This window comes from Mauremys reevesii, linkage group 2, assembly GCF_016161935.1.
Source record: "Mauremys reevesii isolate NIE-2019 linkage group 2, ASM1616193v1, whole genome shotgun sequence".
NCBI classification, from domain to species: Eukaryota; Metazoa; Chordata; order Testudines; family Geoemydidae; genus Mauremys; species Mauremys reevesii.
The window spans coordinates 163,740,913-163,760,062 of NC_052624.1; the positions used below are offsets into that span (position 1 = coordinate 163,740,913).

The window sequence follows — 19,150 nt, forward strand, 5'->3', positions numbered from 1 at the left end:
TAATCAAACAAACAAACAAACCAATAAATAAATAATTAAATAAATAAAAATCAGTTTTAAAATAAGTTAAAGTAAATCTGATATGCTACTGAGCTTAACACAGCAATGTTTCCATCATTTTTTCCCAGATGGTGGTTACCCCAAGGGGAAGGAATGAAAACATAGTATATCATATTTTCCATCTACTGCAATCTACAGAATCTAAAATGAGCAGTTAGTTGGCAGAAGCTGCAATAGGAAAACCTGTTGTTTGCTCTCCCTTTGCACCATGTGTTATTTCAAAGGTGAAATACCATTCCAGACATGGGAAATAATAATGTATTGTGTTTAGTGGAAACTACCTACACAGGAATGTCCTTTGACTGAGAAAGTGTAGGCCACACTGAGGGAGATGGTGGAGAGAGTGGGAAAAGTGGCTACAAGCCTCCTTTTGAATCCGAGATCCTGGGGTTGCCATGCTGACCTAAAGCCCCACCACAAGTTACACAAGCCCTCATGCTGCTCTAGCATATGAATGCTGCCTGCCTGAGAGAACCATTTTGGCATCAGGGTATCACCATGGCACAAGGGCATCCAGATATTCCCTGAGCGCCAGGGTCTGGAAAGGAGTGTGGCACAGAAGCTGCTATGGTACCTATGTACAATCCCTAGATTCTCCAATGCCAGGGGAATCCTTTACCATTCAGCTGAGCTGGAATGGGGCTGAGGATCTGGACAAGAATTTTGTTGCCTTATATCAGATATGGCTGCTTTGGCCTTTGTTCTTGTGTACTGTGGGAAAACTTGACTGTCCACTAAACATGATTTCAGAGGACAAAGAAAGTCAGCCCATGGGATTGTATGATACTTTTGGCAGACTATCTGAGCACAAGTGGGGGGCTGCATCTACACTGCAATGCAACAGGGCTTGAACCTTGGGTATCAGATTGACTCAGGCTCGGGCCCTCTAGTTCCATGGGGCCTTGGGACACGAGGTCTGAGCCCTAGGTTACTAAAATTTATGTATAGATGGAAGTGGGGGTTAGGCGTGTGCCCAAGTTCAAACCCTGTGCTTACACTGCAGTGTACACATGCCCATAGAGTTTAAGGCTAGAAGACACCATTATGCAATCTAAACTGATCTCCTGTATATCACAGACCAGTTCACTGGTTATTCTTAAATGTCAGGAAGAAAAAGATATCACATCCTTTGAGAAAACAATGAACTTTCTACATTCATGAAGTATGAAAAAAATCAACTTCTCTAAAAGGAAAATGAGAGAATTTGTGGTTGCTTACATGAAAAATGTCCCTTCTTGAAAAGAGATAGGCCCACAGTTTCTCTATGTGGGTCATCGCCTATCTGTAGCTGTAAGGGGCAGAATCAAAGCTCATTGGACAGCAAATGGGGGATCAGTCTCCACCTTATAAAGACTCCCTCAGTTTCTAGCTTTCCCCAAAGCTAGCTCCACTGGATTCTGAACAGCAAAACAAACACCAGTCTCTCGTCAAAAATAATATTCAACAAGAAACACTGAACAACACAAAGATTTTAACTATTACAGAGAACTTTAATCATAAGTTAAACAGATCTCCCTTAAGATATTTCCCCTTGATTTTATTAAACAGATCTCTCTTAAGGGAGGGCCAGATCTGTGGAGCTATCCCTTTGAAGAAGGGACATTTTTCAGGTAAGCAACCACAAATTCTCCCAGTCTCTCTCAGGTTAGGTCCACAGATCTTCTATGTGGGATTTCTCAGCAGTAACAAAATTCCTAGGCAGGAAACAAATAATATCGAGGAGAAAAGGAAGAATGCAGCCTTGGTTTCTTCTTGTTTGGATCCTTCTCCACCATTCTCCTAGGCTATTACCTAAGCTCTGTGTGTATTGGGAAGTGCACTGTGGTAACTCCAGGCAGGAGACAAACTGCCTCCTTAAGCCATTTTTTTAAAGTGACCAATATGTCCAAATTAGACCAAATGGCTAATTAACAAAAGTTCTCTCTCATGCAATAGGTTCTGGATTCCACCTGCAAGTAGCTACAGGAGACAAAACAAAACCGAGGGAGGTCTTCAGATGGTGGGACCTGTCCCTTGTCAGCCAACCAATCAGTTTTGATTTTGACCTCTGCAGTGACAGATGGCAAAAGATTCACACTGAGGATCTGTGTATCCAGTCATGAAAGAAAACAATGATTATCAAAATACAAAAGCAATTGGTAAGAGAACTAAAAATAATTAAAAAAAAATGAATGTAAGCAAACTTAATTTCTTCCCACAATGACACATTCCTGGTTTTAATCACCTTCAGGAACCACAGATGTCATTTGTACATTTGTACATATATATACACAATAAATTCATCCCATAGTGAACTGAAATCTGCAAGTTTGTCTTGCAATGTATGTGTTAAGTACTCATAGTTTATGCAGCAAAATCTATCAGATATGAATACTATTGCTGAATTGCAGGAATTGTGATTTCTCTCCATCTTCATAAAATAAAGTTTTAGCACCAGAGTAATTGCTACCCATGTTTTGAAACCTACTGAATATATTTTATATAAGTGAAAAGTCATAACACAATAAAGACATTTTATTTTTAGTACTGTAATTTTTCCTCCCAACTCTTTTCTCAGTTGCATTAATAACTGCTCTCTTCACTTTGTTGAGTGACTTTAAGGCAAAGTGAACGTATATTTGGTATATGGAAGAAACTGGTTCCAACATTTCAGGTTCGTAACCTCCTCACTGCTATTTTATTAGATGATACTTCATCCCAACTGTTGCATCAATCAATAGAGTACAAGAGAGAAAAAAACTATTAGAAATAGTGCACATTTGTAATATACATGAAACAGAGGAGATTACAGTGTGCCTGTGAATATTCTACAGCCTGAGAAAAGGCAATTAGGAGCCCAAATCCTGAAATACCAGCCAGGAATGCTGGTTGAATCTTGCATCTATATTACCCATATTGGCATATATAAGACTCTACATGAGGACGGGAGTCCATGCTAGCACAACTGATTGAGGAATTTGTATATAAGTGCTTTTACTAAAAGACTATTGCCAAATCCAAGAGCTCAAAAGTCATTAGTCACATCCCCAAAAAACATGAGATTGGCATAAAAATTGTGAAATAATTTGTTTTAAATTATTTTTCTTCGTCCTTTTTTGGCATGGCTCAAATTTTCAAGCTTTTCTCCTCAGCCATTGCAGCTGGAAACTTCATCTTTTTTTCTGTTTAATGAAAGCTGAAATTTGGACATAACTTCATGAATTAGGGCTTTAAGAAAAAATATCAAATATTGTGAGATGATAAAATTGAGAGAGTTTTGAGAATACTCTCAACATTTATAACATTTCCCAACGTTTTGCCATTTATATTTGTGTGTGTACATGCTTTACCTTACACCCTACTTTGCCTATGTGAGGCTAATCATCTATCATTCTCACTCACACAGTATAAAGTTTCAGTGTGCAAAGAATTCTGTTATAGAATATACTTTATGACTGAGAATGATGGAAGCCATTCACAGTTTAATCACTATGAATATTTTGTACACTGGGGGGAATCTGTTAAGCCTTGTTAAGACTCACAGAGTTTGGAGGTTCTCACTGTAAGAATCTGTGTTTCGACATAAAGTGTTAAAGTAAATATTTTTGCATTCACTAGATGTTCTAGAACATGCTGAATCATTATTGGCCATTGCTAACAGAGCTGTGTAGTGGAGATGCTCGGAGAGGTGTGCTGCTGAGATTAATGGAAGTTACTAATTTGAACTGTCAAAGTGACATAAAACTGATGGTTTACCTAACCACTGTTGTGTGGCACATAAAAACGGGGGCAAATTGTTAATACATATTGAGCATCATTAGTAGATTAAACTTTTTTAAAGCATTAGTGAGTATTTTATATCTTCTTATGGGTTAATTGCAGTGCTTTACAGCATTCTCCTTTAGCAAGTCATTTGAACATTTTTCCGACAGTAAATTAGTGGCATTTACATCTTGACCTGTTTATTACTCAGTCAAAGATCAGACTGGTATAGAATGGGTTGGAGAGCCAGCCAGAGGGATTTTTTTCCCCCATTGATTTTCACATTTAATTAAGAGCTTTGTAAAATAATAATGGGACATAGTAAAAATACATAAAAACATAGTCTGGGTGATTTTTGCATAATTGATTGGAAGAGCAATTCACAAATCCAAATAACTGCTGCATTGCAAAGTCCATTATCATTCAACTAAAACAATCATATACTTAAAATAGCAGATGTGCGGACCGTAATGCGGCAGTCCTTCTTCCACTGAATTACATGACAAAATTCCCATTGACCTTAATGGGAGCAGAATCTGGCCCAAGATATGCAATAAAAAGGAGTGGTAATATAAGTATTAGGGCTGGGATAATAACTGCCTAACACCATAGAAAAGAAATTAATACACAATAAAATTTCAACCAGGAGCAAGTGCAGCACAAAGGAAGCATAGCACGGTTAGTGAGGTAAGGTGGACAGATACCTTTGTTAGTTTCTTTAAAAAGAGAGAGATCCTTTTCATTCATTGCCAGATCCATGGCAATTTTACCAGCAAATAATTTTCAGAGTAAATGGAGATTTCCATATCTGAAGAATCAATCATTTTGCTACCATGGAAACAATAACAAAATATGTAAGCCCTTCAAATACATGTTGATGACAGCAGGGATAAAGGAGAAGCTAAGAACAAAGGACAAGTTCTCCATTGTATGCAAAATATTATTTTCACTTCTGGGGTTAGTAAGCCTGATGCATATATTTGAATTTAGCAACACCAGGATCAATGTTTCTGTGGTTATTCTAAATTCTTTGCCTCAGCCATATTTGTAGCTTCATCTCACCAGGGTAAAGAGAGATGAGATTTAAGGGATAGATTTCTCAAAGACACAAATAGCAGCTAGGAGCCTAAATCTCATTGAACATCGATAGGAGTTAGACACCTATGTGTTATTTTTACCTTTAAAAACCGACTTTAAATAAGCTTCCCTCTGCCCCTTCACCCCCCACTTTTATACAGCAAAGCTTCATCTAGAGCATAGCAGTTACCAAAAATCCTGAAAGCTTATCACATATGGATTCTATTTAAACATGCTGGGCTAGATTCTCATTTTTGATCCAGGTCCTTTGTGTTCAGGCAGTGTAAAGGAGCCAGAAGGTGGCCATAACTGTCAGCTAAGAATGCTTCTGGCAGGGGAGAGCACTCAATTGGCTTGAAGCTGATGGAGCCAACTCCTGGGACAATCCCTCCCTGGCCTTGGCATAGCAGCTGCATGAAGGGGAATAAGGGGCAAAGGTGGAGCTATGCTCTGTTGATGCACATCTGGTACATAGTCTATTAAGGCCATGCATTACTGGCATAAGTTAGAACAAGCCCAAAGTTTGCTCTCATTCCGACCGAGGACAGCTCAGAATGATTCACAGAATTAGGAAGCCATAACCAGCTCCCTGATGGCCCATCCAGAACTGTCATGCCAAGCACATCTTGGAAGCAGACCAGAGCCTAGAGAACCTACTGTGCTGTATTTTATAAGCAACAAACAATAATGTGGATGACATTGTATAGAAAGTTGTGCAATGAAAGTCTGCCTTAGTGTCCTTGGAGAGACACAGTTCATTCCCTAATCCCTACAGTAAATAATCTGTGACTGTTCTTTGTCAGTAGCAGATTACATTTTCCCTATCATGTGTTATTCAGCTACCATATTCAAGGTTCTGCCCACATATGTGGGAGAGAAGTAGTGGTTCCATGGAGCCTGGCCTACCCACATGCCTGTAGCGGCAATCCATTGAGTCTATGCAGGGGAGAATTTGGGGAAAGCTTTCTCCCCTTTATGTCCAGGTGAAACCACATAAATCTGGGCCACAATCTGGCCCCAAATTCCACATGTAATTCCAAAATCCAGATACTCTCAGTTTAGTTCAGAGCCCTCTTAAGTCTCAGTTGGCATTGCATTCAGCTGAGGTTAGTGGAGTGCTCTTAGAATAATGGTGCCACTAGGATTTTGAAAATAATAGTACACAGTTACTTCAGCCTTAGAATCTGTGATTATTACTCCCTCTGAAAATGTGTTACAAAACAATGCATTGCAGAAGCAACTCTAGATGTCTTGCAGAGGATGCTCTGTGCAGCACTTCGGTTTTATTGATTGGAACACCATTTTGATTCTCCACCCATTGCTGTGTCAGAGCAAACAGAAGAGAGTGAGGAGAAGAGAGAACTATACTTGTCCCATCGTATGTGCAGCCAATCTATAGGGGGATATGAGGGGACTATGATATGCAATAATACTGCATCATTGAAACGTTTTTTCAAAGGACAATTTTCCAGATAAGAGAGAGATCTGGGACTCATTAGTGCTTTCTGTATGTATGTTTCTGTTCTCCTCATCTACCAGTTAAACCAAGAAAAAAATTAAAGATTGTTAATATACCACTTCAGCTTCCTAGTGAAAACTGTTTGTGCACAAGTTTTCACATGAAATAAAATTGTGTGTGGTGTTTTGCATACTTTTATGTAGGAAAACAATCAAGCCCTTTTAACAAGTATTTTGTAGAAAAACAAAACATCAGGTAATGCAAAATAGCATAATAAAAATCTTCATGCAACATTCTACAAAAATATTGTTGCTACTTTTAACTAGCAGTATGATATCCTACATAAGATAATTTGATTAGTGGACTTCTCAGGACAGAGTAACACTACAGAATCCCACAACCACTTGTGACAGACCCAGACCAGTGGGGTACAGGAGTCTGGTAGAGGGCAAATATACTGGTCATTGGATGAGTAGTTTTCTGTTCCCTGAGTGACCAGAGCAGGGAACCAATTAAGACAGGCAGGATAATTAAGACACCTGGAGCCAATTAAGAAACTGCTAGACTCAGTTAGGACAGGCTAGCTAATCAGGGCACCTGAGTTTAAAAAGGACCTCACTTCAGTTTGTGGCGTGCATGCGAGGAGCTGGGAGCAAGAGGCATGAGGAGCTGAGAGTGAGAAGACATATTGCTGGAAGACTGAGGAGTACAAGCATTATCAGATACCAGGAGAAAGGTCCTGTGGTGAGGATAAAGAAGGTGCTTGGAGGAGGCCATGGGGAAGTAGCCCAGGGAGTTGTAGCTGTCATGCAGCTGTACTGGGAGGCACTCTAGACAGCTGCAGTCCACAGGGCTCTGGGCTGGAACCCGGAGTACAGGGCAGGCCCCCAAACCTCCCAACTCCTGATCAGACACAGGAGGAATTGACTTGGACTGTGGCTTCTACCAGAGGGGAAGGTCTCTGGGCTGTTTCCCGACCACAGGGTGAATCTGTGAGGCGAGCAAATCCGCCAATAAGCACAGGACCCACCAAGGTAGAGGAGGAACTTTGTCACACACTTCAGACATCAACAAAATCTGGGTTAAACAATATTAAATAAAATTAAATGTAAAGGTGCAACACACAACACTACAGAGTAAAAAATTAATTGTGTAGTTGGGTAAACTAGATGAGCAGCATCACTATGCTTAGTTGAAGAATTAGTCTCACAACATGTACTGAAATTTAAAGGAAAACAAAGCAATAGGTGAGGATGAAAGAGAATAGCAGAATATGTTTTTTCCCCTCTCATTCTAAAGATCAGTAATTAATTTTTTAAATCTGTTCTTGACTGTTGCCCTAAAATAAAAATCTGAGAGGAAAAAAAAGATCAAAAAATCATTTAATACTTAATGCCTTTATCAGAACAAATGCTTAAATTATGTGGTTTTTAATGTTCATTTTTGGGTAATCTCTAAAACTGCACTGTAGCGCAAATCACTTATTTCATGCACACATAAACCAGAAGTGAACTGTAATCTGCTCTGAAACTACATTTTTAACAACCTTTTTGAAAAAGGAAGCTAATTATGGATTGTGCACTTTCCAAATGAGTCTTGATATTATTAAATAAATTTACCTGATTAGTCTTTAAAGATATATTTGTAGGGCTAAATTTTGCTCTGATTTACACCAGAGGAAGTGCATCAGTTTTAATGAGAGCAGAATTTGTCTCAGTTCATTTTATATGTTTTTGCACTGCCTGCTTTTCAATTTAAGAACCAAAATGTATCAGAACATGTCCAGGTAAAGTATTCTGATAACTATAATGTAAAATGTGCATCATCATCTTCTTTTTTCCTTTATGCCACTTTTCCTGGTGAGTAGGGAGGACCAGACCTCCTTTTCCTCCACAACAGGTCCCAGTTCCTCCCAGGGGATTCTCCAGCATTCCCAGGCCAGCCGGGAGATATAATCCCTCCAGCGTGTCCTGAGTCAGCATCAGGGGACTCCACCCAGTGAGATGTGCCCAGTATAGTTCCAATGGAAGCCTCCCAGGGGGCATCTTTATCAGGTGCCCAAGCCACCTCAACTGGCTCCTTTTGATCCAGAGGAGTAGTTGGTCTACTCTGAGGCCTTCCCACATAGCCGAGCTCCTCACCCCGTCTCGGAGAGTAAGCCCAGGCACCCTGCAGAGAAACCTCATTTCCGCTGCTTGTACCCTCAATCTCGTCCTTTTGATCATTACCCACAGTTCATGACCATAGGTAAGGATGGGGACATAGACTGACCTGAAAACCGAGACCTTCATCTGAGATCTCAGCTCCTGCTTCACCACTATGGATTGGTACAGCGCCCACATCACTGCCACTGCCGCTTGCCATAACTTGTGAACAAGACCCCTAGATACTTGAACTCATCCACTACGGGCAGCTGGTCCTCCCTCACCTGGAGAGACCAGTCCACTTTATTCCAGGACAGGACCATGACCTCTGATTTGGAGCTGCTGAGTCTCATCCTAGCCGTTTCACACTCAGTTGCAAAAAGTTTGAGTGCATATCAGAGATCACAGTCTGAAGAAGCAAGAAGGACATCATCTGCAAACAGCAGAGACACCATGTCTGAGTCCCCATACCAGATGAACTCCACAACTCGGCTGTGCCTTGATATCCTGTCAATGAAAATCATGAATAGGAATTGGGACAAGACACCCTTGGTGGAATCCCACCTTTAACAAACTCAACTTAATGCCAAGAATATGAACACAACTCTCACTCCAAGAACAGAGGGATGAGAATAGATAGCATGCAAAAGCAGCACGGGTATCACATACTCCAGCAGCACATCCCACAAGACATCTCAGGGAATGTGGTCATATGCCTTCTCCAGGTCTACAAAACAAAGGCAGATCAGGTTAGCAAACTCCCACAACCCCTCGAGTATCTGTGAGAGAGCAAAGAGCTCAACCATTGCTCGGACGGAATCTGCATTGTTCCTCCTGTGGTTCAACTAACAGGTGTAACCTCCTCTCCAGAACCCTGGCATAGGCTTTGCCGGGGAGGCTGAGTAGTGTGATCTCCCTATAGTTGGAACATACCCTCTGGTCTCCTTTCTTAAATATGGAGACCAGCATCCCGCTTTGCCAGTCCAGAGGTGCTGCACCTACCTTCCACGCCACACTGAAGAGGCATGTTAACCACAGCACCCCACCATTGTCCAGTGCTTTCAACATCTCTAGGCAAATCTCATCCACCCCTGCTGCCTTACCACTATGAAGGCACTTTGCTGCCGTAATGATCTCAGTATCAGAAATAGATCTGATATCTCCAGAGGTTTCCGGCACTGCCTCCTGGAAGCGGGACATGTCCATCAGGTTGAGGAGTTCCTCAAAGTGCTCCTTCCACCTCTTGACGATCTCCTCAGTTGAGGTCAGCATTTCATCACCCCTGGTGAGTACAGTCTGGGTAACATCTCAATGACCCCTCCCAAGGTGACGAGTGGTTGCCAGAACACCTTTGAGGATGTCTGGTAGTCATTCTCCATGGTCTCTCCAAACTCCTCCCAAGCTGGGTCATTCCTTCAACAACCACCACAACCACAGCCCTCTTAGCCAGTCAGTACCTCTCAGCCATATCAGAAGTCCAGTTCGTGAGCATTGCTCGGAAGGACTCCTTCTTCAACTTGACAGCTTCCCTCACCATTGGAGTCCATCAGCGGGTCCTAGGGTTGCCACCATGACAGGCACCAACTACATTCAGACCACAGCTTTTCTTGTCTGCCTCAACGACCTCACCTAGAATGCAGGAGAAGTTCTTCCAGAGGTGGAAATTGAAGTCTTTCTACAAAGGGACATCCACCAGATATTCCCAGGTTACTTGCACCAACTGTTTGGGCCTAAAATGTGCATATTTTCCTAATATTTATTTAAATATATATCAAAATAGTAACAATACATTTCCAGTTTTCTATATTTGTTCTATAGTACATATATCTATAGCTGTATGTGATTATATATGACTGTTAAATTAATGCCAATTAATTTACTACTTATCTGAAAAAAATATACTTTATATGTACTATGGCACTGCAGTATCATTACTGTATGGTAGTCACGACTAAGAAAGCCCATTCATTTTATGTCCCTAATTTCTAGAGCTTGGAACTTCAAGAAAATATGATGTGTGGTGAAATTTCTCAGGATTGTTCTCAATTCAAAAGTGCATATTGTGACAGACCCGGACCAGTGGGGTACAGGAGTCTGGTAGAAGACCAATATACTGGCCACTAGATGAACAATTTTCTGTTCCCTGAGTGACCAGAGCAGGGGCAATCAGGAACCTGCTAGAACCAATTAAGACAGTCAAGCTAATCAAGACACCTGGAGCCAATTAAGAACTTTCTATAATCAGTTATGGTAGGCAGGCTAATCAGGACACCTGGTTTAAAAAGGACCTTCCATCAGTTAGTAGGGGTGTGTGCAAGGAGCAGGGAGTGAGAAGGAGTGCTGCTGAAGGAGTGGAGAGTTCAAGAGTGATCAGGCTTCAGGGGGAAGATCCTGTGGTGACGATAAAGAAGGTGCTGAGAAAGGCCATGGGCAAGCCCAGGGAGTTGTAGCTCTCACGCAGTTGATACAGGGAACATTGTAGACAGCTGCTATCCACGGGGCCCTGGGCTGGAACCCGGTGTAGAGGGTGGGCCTGGGTTCTCCCCATCCCCCCCAACTACTGATTGAACACAGGAGGAGTTGACCTGGTCTGTGAGAAACACCAGAAGGGAAGGTCTAATTTGGAAAGGGATCTGCCTGTCCCCGACACACTAGGTGGGACACAGAGACTGTAGGGATTGTTTTCCCTTTCCCCATGCTGGCCAGTGATGAGGTTAGCTGAGTGAACGGCAGGTTTGAGCCACTAGCAAAAGTGGCCAAACTGAGGGCTGCCGTGAATCTCTGAGGCAAGGAAATAAGTGCAGGACCCACCAAGGCAGAGGAGGAACTTTGTCACAATATGAAAATAAAAACATTCCAAAATTCCAATATTTTTAAGCTTGAAAAACTAGTGTTTTCACACGTTTAAATGTTATACTCTAAAAAGTGACTTTGCTAAAGTGTCATCATAGGACACCATGTTTAGTATCTCTTGATGCCTTTCAGAACAAATGTCAGTTTACAAGCAAAAATATGTTTTAGTGTCTCTCTTCTTCACCACCCTACTCAGATCTCTCTACTGTTCTCCCCCCACCCCCCATCTTTACCTTCAAGCACTGTCCTCTCAGGTGCCATTTTTACTTTCTAAGTACTGTACTTGACTTTGTATCTGTAATGTTCTTTAAATGTAGTCAGAGCTCAAATATGGGTCTTAGAAATCACATCCCTATAGAGTGCATTACCTCACCCTGTAGATAACCCCTCAGATTTATAAAGTACACCAGCATGTTGCATGTTAATTGGTGCGTGTAGAGTCTGCTGTCACACTTTAATGTAGTGCTGTTTGAAACGATACTATGTTAGAGCACATTAAGGCATGTTTAGTGTGCACCAGCAGGGTCTGCAGGTACCAATTAAGGCGCAAAAATATTAGTATGTTTTAGAAATCACTCTCCAGTATAGAGAACATTACCCTACAATGTAGACAAGCACTGAATCTCCTTCAAACAGTGGAACAACCACACTGGCTGATTGATGGTGCCTGAATCCGTAATACCTTTAGGGGTGTGTGACTCCGACACGTGTACCATGATGATGTGGTATATACATTTTATAACTGCATTATCCTCAAGAAACACAGTCACTTGGTAGAGCCATACAAGGGTGAATAAAAGCTTTATATTATATCAAATCAGCTGTTTTGCTTTGCTTATATCCAACAGATTTTTTTTAGAATGGTTTCAGAGGGTTTGCCAGCTTTTAGTGGCATTATTTCTCTTATTACTTGTATAAAGAAACAGTATTATCACCTTGAATTCAGCTGTACAGGCTTCAGAGGGAGATGTAGCATTTATATTATTGATTGGTTTATATTACCAATGGTATCTTAAATCATAGTAACCTGTGCTAAGGGTTCACATTCCCTAAGGGCTACAGTTATTAGTATTAGAAGGGGAGAACCACTATTAGAAATATCATTAGTTCTGAAGACTCTAGGACAGGGGTGGGCAAACTATGGCCTGTGGCCGGATCTGGCCCCTCAGGGCTTTGGATTTGGCCCGCAGCGCCGCTGGCATCACGTCCCTGAGGCCCCTAGGCAGGGGGGCACAGGGCTCCATGCATTGCTTTTGCTTCCAGGCACTGCCCCCAGCAGCTCCCATTGGCCGGGAACAGGGAATTGTGGCCAATGGGAGCTTCGGAGGAGGTACCTGGAGGTGTGGCAAGGGCAGTGTACGCAGAGCCCTCTGCCTCCCCTCCCGCAGGGGCCGCAGTGCTTCCAGGAGTGGAGTGGGGCCGGGGATAGGGCAGGCATGCAGGGAGCCTGCCCTGGCCCCGGTGTGCACCGCTGCCAGCCCAGAGCCACTTGATGTAAGCAGCGCCAGGCCAGAGCCCAAACCCCTCCTGTACCCCCCAACCCCCTGCCCTGAGCCCCTTCACACACCCCACACCCCTCCTTCACCCAACCCTGCCCTGCGCTCCCTGCTGCATCCTGCACCCCTGTGCACCCAACCCCCTGCCCTGAGCCCCCTCCCGCACTCCACACCCCTCCTGCACTCCAACCCCCTTCCCTGAGCCCTCTCATACACCTCACACCCCTCCTCTGCCCCAATCCCTTGTCCTGAGCCCCTTCCTGCACACCGCACCTCCTCTCACACCCAGATGTGACCCTTGGCCCAAAAAGTTTGCCCACCCCTGCTCTAGGAGCACATGAGGAATGATGGTCGTGACCACAACAACATTCACAATTTAACAATCTTTCTTTTATTAAAAACCGTACTTCATAGATGATCAAAGTCACAATTAAAGATTCGTATGTGATGTTGGAGGAATACCATAAGATGATCAGCATCAATGTTTTCATACTCACATCCCAAAGAACACCATAAAGGTGGGTGGATCTCTCAGCTAATAGTCATCTGTGGAGAGTCTCCTGATGGATTCTTCCTCCTTATTAATTCTGGAGAATGCCTTTTTATTCTGCATAATACTCATGCCCATAACCCTTATACATATGCATGAGGGTTCCAACTCCTTTTCCCTTACCTGGACTTCCATATCCCATAAAATTTTGGATGCTTCCCTTTTCCTAGGTTATCCCTTTATTTCCCTTTATTTTCATTAGCATACAGATCAAAGAGTATGGTAACCTGCAGTTGCTGCAAAATTTCCCATGATGTTACAATCTGGCACCTTGTAGTATTGATGGGTACATTATGGCATAGCTTCCTGAACATCACATATTAGCACATATATTCCAGTGATCTTGTAACTTTACTGGTACATGTCAACTCCTGGGTCACCCCTCCATCCATGTGGCTAGGTAAAATCGTACAGGTCCCAGCCTGCAAGCCCTGCATTACAACCTTACTTAACTTATATACCAAATACACACTCATCATTCACACATGTTCATCAGCCTTATACCCCTATAATACTCTCCTACCTATTCCTATATCTATAATCTACAACTTAAATCTATTCATTATACTCTGATTACATATGATTTAATCACAACAATAGAAGACACAATTAAATGATTATATAAGGTGATTAGCTACAGAGAAACAAAATATTAACCAAGAAATAGCAGAAGTCTCTAAACTGTACTAAAAGGTTGCTTTACAATGTCATGCTTTTATGGTCTAGTATCTTCCAACTTGCCAGAGCTAGGAATGATTGCTGCCTCCCATTGGAGAGGGATACTCCCAGTTTTCCAGCATGATAAAACATCCATTTCAACCCTAATGGCTCATGAGATATTGAAAATTAAACCTGTCACTAGTCCAGAACTATTGAACGTTCCGCAAATCAAACTAATATGTAATTCTGTATCTGTGAGAGTTGGGAAATTTCACTTCTGGGGTGAAAGAAAATCATTTTTGTGTCACATATGAAATTTCAGTTGAAAAGGACATTTTTTGAGAAACTTGCAAAGATGTGTTTAAACTGCGAGTGCCTCTGTATCCTTAATGTTAGCGTTGACGACCATGAAATCTATCATATACTCGACCCACAAGAACTGTGCACATACTTGTGACTTTTGGAACCTTGAATTATTTTTTCTCGCAACTTTGTCCCAGTCAGGAATTACCTTTATCAAATAAGAAGGTTCAAAAATAGTGAGATCAGTTGAGATGCAGTCGGTGTATTTAAAGGTATATGCAAATCTGAAGTGCATCAATTACAGGCTCAATATATTTTTAATTGTTACATTTAAATTATGAGTATATTAAATATGTTCAAAGTAGCTCCGCAATTTATGGATTACATGCTTTAAAAGCTTTAGAGAGAAAAAACAACAACTTAGTTCACGTTAATAAAATTAACTATATCTATGCCACTTTGGTACTAATCAAAGTACTTAACAACTGGAGGCTGCTATTTAGTAACCTATGTTGAATAAGTTTGGTACCTGTCCAGTTCACAATGGACAAGCGTCCACATCAGGGATCGGCAACCTTTGGCACGCAGCCCGTCAGGAAAATCCACTGGTGGGCTGGGATGGTTTGTTTACCTGCAGTGTCCACAGGTTTGGCCGATTGCAACTCCCACTGGCCACGATTTGCTGTTCCAGGCCAATGGGGATTGTGGGAAGCGCCAAGGGATGTGCTGGATGTCCCTTCCCACAGCCCCCATTGGCCTGGAATGGCAAACTGCAGTCAGTGGGAGCTGCGATCAGCCGAACCTGCGTCCCAGCCTACCAGTGGATTTCCCTGATGAGCCACATGCCAAAGGTTGCTGATCCCTGGTATAGTGCAAGCTTTCACTCTTACTATCCATGGAGTTTCTACTCTATGGGAAGGATAGTTTTATGGTGAAACCACTGGATTAGGACTCAAGAGATTTGCATTCTGTTCAATTCAGGATTGTGTTTAGACTTCCTGTGTGACCTTGGGCAAGTCACTTCACCTTTCTGTGCCTCAGTTCCCCATCTGTAAAATGGCATAATGATACTTTCTTACTCTGCCTTATCTATTTAAACAGTAGGGTCCTTGAAGCAGGGGATATATCAACAATGTGTTTGTCAGTGACTAGCATAATTGAGCTTGGACCTTTTGATGTCTCTAGGCACTACAATATGGATGAAGCACAGAGGATTCTATCTCTGTAGCTTCACTTTAGAGAAATATTAAATCCATCACCTTCAACAAGCACTAAATTCACATGAACATTAAAAATACCCTGAATTTTATTTCTACCATTTCTGTTAATATGTTCTTATCAGCAATATTTATCAAAAATAAATACCATTCTCATACATTGTATTTTTATTCACCACCACAGTATTTTCCCCTGTACATCATATTTAATAATCTTCACAAAAGTCCCTGACCTCTACTTTAAATTGTGTTTAGACATGTGTCTTTCAAAGTGGAACACAGAGTCAGTAAATAAAATCAGTAAATTGACCTGACTTCAAACAAGAACTTGAGTTTTAAGGACATAAAAAACCATCTGCAACGTTACAGCTACTCAGTATAAATCTCCACTGCTAGAGGCTGGCATTACTCTTTGAACTGCCGGTTCACTGAACTATTTTCTGATGGCATAAATTTTGTTCTTTCAAAGGAAAGAAGTGGACACAGAAATGCCCAATTCTAAATAATTTGCTAGAGTTAAGAAATAAAAGGTTACATTGGCAGCTGAGCCTCAGCCTTTGCAAAATTTCTGCCTACACTGGCCCACTGTTCTGTGTGCCTCACTTTGCCCAATCTCCAGAGTATGTGGGTTTGTTACAGCCAATGGCTAAGGAATCTGCTCCTTTAGCTCTAGTTGTAGAAGCTCATGTTTGGACTTACAGGTCATACAGGTCTAATGTTATCCATACCCTTTGCTTCCTTCTCCCTTTATGTCTAATTCACCTCCTGGCTGATCAGCACTGGTGTTCATAATAGTGTTGACAGGAGTGAAAAGGAGATGTGAGTTTTTGAGTTGTTTGGTTTGATGGTAGAGGGTTATAATGAATGGTACTGCTGCACTTCAGTTATGCTTGGGTATTGATTGGTGGTATTTTTTACATGATGTCAAGTATACCTAGAGCATACAGACAGGTCCTTGTTTTAGCATGTGTATATATCTAAATAAATAATAAATTAATATTTGCTCTGGGAAAGTGCTTCTGAGTTGGGTAAGCTATGCAATAAATTTGTATTATATTGCAAGGGCAGCATAGGATTCTAAGCGAGCTTGAATCCTGTGCTGGCACAATCCACTAAAACAAGAAATTATTCATGGAAGCAGACAAAAAAAGCAGCACATGATCAATATAGTGATATGTACAAGTCCTTATTTCATTTAATTGCCACATGGCTTCTGATTATTAATATTATGTAAAGATAGTGGCATAATGGAAAACATACCCAATTGAATGATTAAATTAACAGAAATGTATTCTTTTAGTTAAGGCTTCATACACAACCATTCACAATTTTGGGGGCTGAATCTCTTTTTTGGGGAGTGGTAGAAGTGTCCTTAAATTTCACTGCGTGAGCTGGTATATTCTCTTGCCATATAGTTTAGCTGTGTGTGTGCATGTACAGATAGCCACATCACCTCCATGCTTATTCAAAAAGTTACAGTCTTTTCTGTTTTCTTGGTTCTCAGTGTACTTATTCCTCTCTTTTCACTCATTTAACCTTTAACTAGCTTTAAGGTATGCTGCTCTATTATGATCATGGCATGGGGACCTGAAGCTTTTCTCTGATTTAGCAGGACTGACCTTTACTTGATTTGCCCCCACTTTAATGTTTTTCACTATCAGAACTCTTGGGAAACTTGTTATGTTAGCATGGGTGAGGAGAAGGGAAAGAAGTCTATAATAAGTTTGGAAAAAAGGTGTCTTGCTGCTTTTACAGCCTCCTCAGCTATACCTGTCCTTAATTGCTCCCTGATGGTGGTCTTTGATGGTGGAATGGTAGTTTGAGAAACAAACCACAGAATAAAATAAAGTTGATATTTACAGTTTCCTGTTTAAAGTACATTGTGGTTAAGAACCTCAACCAATTTTAACAATGAAATGATTCAGTATTTACAAAAATCTGAATAATAAATTTAAAAGACTTTGAAAAAGGAAAAGAAAATGGAAAAGGGAAAAAAGAAAACATGGTAGAAATGGATCAGCCAACTCTTACTACGTCATCCCTTTTGCAAATCATTTAATTAGCTAATCCTACCCTTGCACATGAAAAGCAAATTCCTAGTCATCCTCTTCAAAGCTCTGAATAACTCTGGTCCTGTCTCCACAGCTTCATCTAATCTCACGTCCCATTAACTTTTGCCCTATACAACTTTTTTCCTAATTGTTCCCATTTTCTCAGTCTTCCTTCATCAGATTTTCCTTCTTTCATGCAGTTAGTCCTAGCTGAAATACTTCACAGAATGTTTTTCAATGGAAAATGAGGATTTTGACAAAATGAAAATTTTCAGGGTGTCTAATTTATTTTTAAACTCTATTTTTCTTTGGAGAATGGAACATCTGAAAACTGAACATAAGAACCAAACTGAAGAAAAAAAAAAGCAACAAATTTTTACCACAAATGTTTGGTTTTCTGTGCCCCAAAACAGGAAAAAAAATAGTATCTATAGTTTTGGACAAGAAAAGTTATAATTTTCCATGTCTGGGGAAGGGGAATTCGAACCAGCTCTACTTGCACACCCTTTTGCTTGGGAAGCAGATACTTTTACAAAACTCACTTTGTCCTTCAAATCTTCTGTGTATGCATTTGCTGTGGTGATCTCCTTGTTGACAATGTCTCAGAACCTGCTTTCCTATTACTGGATCACATTTGCCGGAGTTCAAATAGAAATTCTTTGTGGAAAGCATTTTTTTCTGGGGTTGATATTAGAGTGCTACCAGAAGAATTTCTGGAAAAATATTTTCTTCTAGAAAATTTCCATGAATGCTATTAACATGTTTTAAAATAGTGAATGAAATGTATAGAACTATAGAGAAACTGAAAATATGTGGTTTAAAAACCTACATCAAATGTTAGGAATGGAATAATTGCAAGGCGAGTGGAAGAGAATACAGAATATAGAATATGCTCATGCCCCAAATCTCATCATAAGTTGACCACTATATTACTGTGAAGTTATAATTCTTTGATCTGGAATTATTTTTGTCCTGAAATGGACAATTAATCTTCCTGCATGACTGTTTTTCAATTTCAGCATTATAACTTCACTTCTGCCTTGTGCAATGAGGTTACTATTATAACTGGGACTGGAACAATATATTAATTTAGAACCTGTATGCTTACCTAGCTGGAGTTTCAACTTGTGAAAGATTTCTTTATAAAAACAAACAAAAAAAATTATCAGAGTACTATGTGGTTCAGAGGAATTTCTTGGATCAAATTAAACATGACTTGAAGATTGATTTTACTCATACGTGATCTTTGGTTTCATAATGTTGCAATTCTCCACCAAAATGTTATGCTTAAACAAAGCACACGAGATCTTTTATAGGGGAGAAGGCAACACGCCATATTTATTGAGAATTCAGCAGTTAGCATATGCTTTTCAGTCACACACACACACACCATGCACATAGTCCCTGCAGCTGATGTTTATAGTTACCAGTTTAGAGTCTGGATCAATCTAGTGGCCAGCCAGATTGGTCACAGAGGGCAGCCAGGCTTTGTCGGTTGTGATCCGATGCTCCTGGAGTAGTGGCAAGATGAACCCAAAG

At 40.9% G+C, this 19,150-nt stretch overlaps 1 long non-coding RNA gene across 3 annotated transcripts in view; it reads right to left on the reverse strand.

Moving 5' to 3' along the window:
* Positions 1 to 7,768: 7,768 nt before the first annotated feature.
* The window catches only part of LOC120398660, a 53,363-nt gene continuing 41,981 nt past the window's right edge, over positions 7,769 to 19,150 (reverse strand). For 2 of the 3 annotated variants that reach the window (XR_005594614.1, XR_005594613.1), the window contains exon 5: positions 9,145 to 10,110. This is a non-coding gene — a long non-coding RNA (uncharacterized LOC120398660). Of the gene's footprint in view, positions 8,989 to 9,144; positions 10,111 to 19,150 lie in introns of those variants that run through there. The other variant, XR_005594615.1, reaches the window with a different exon arrangement.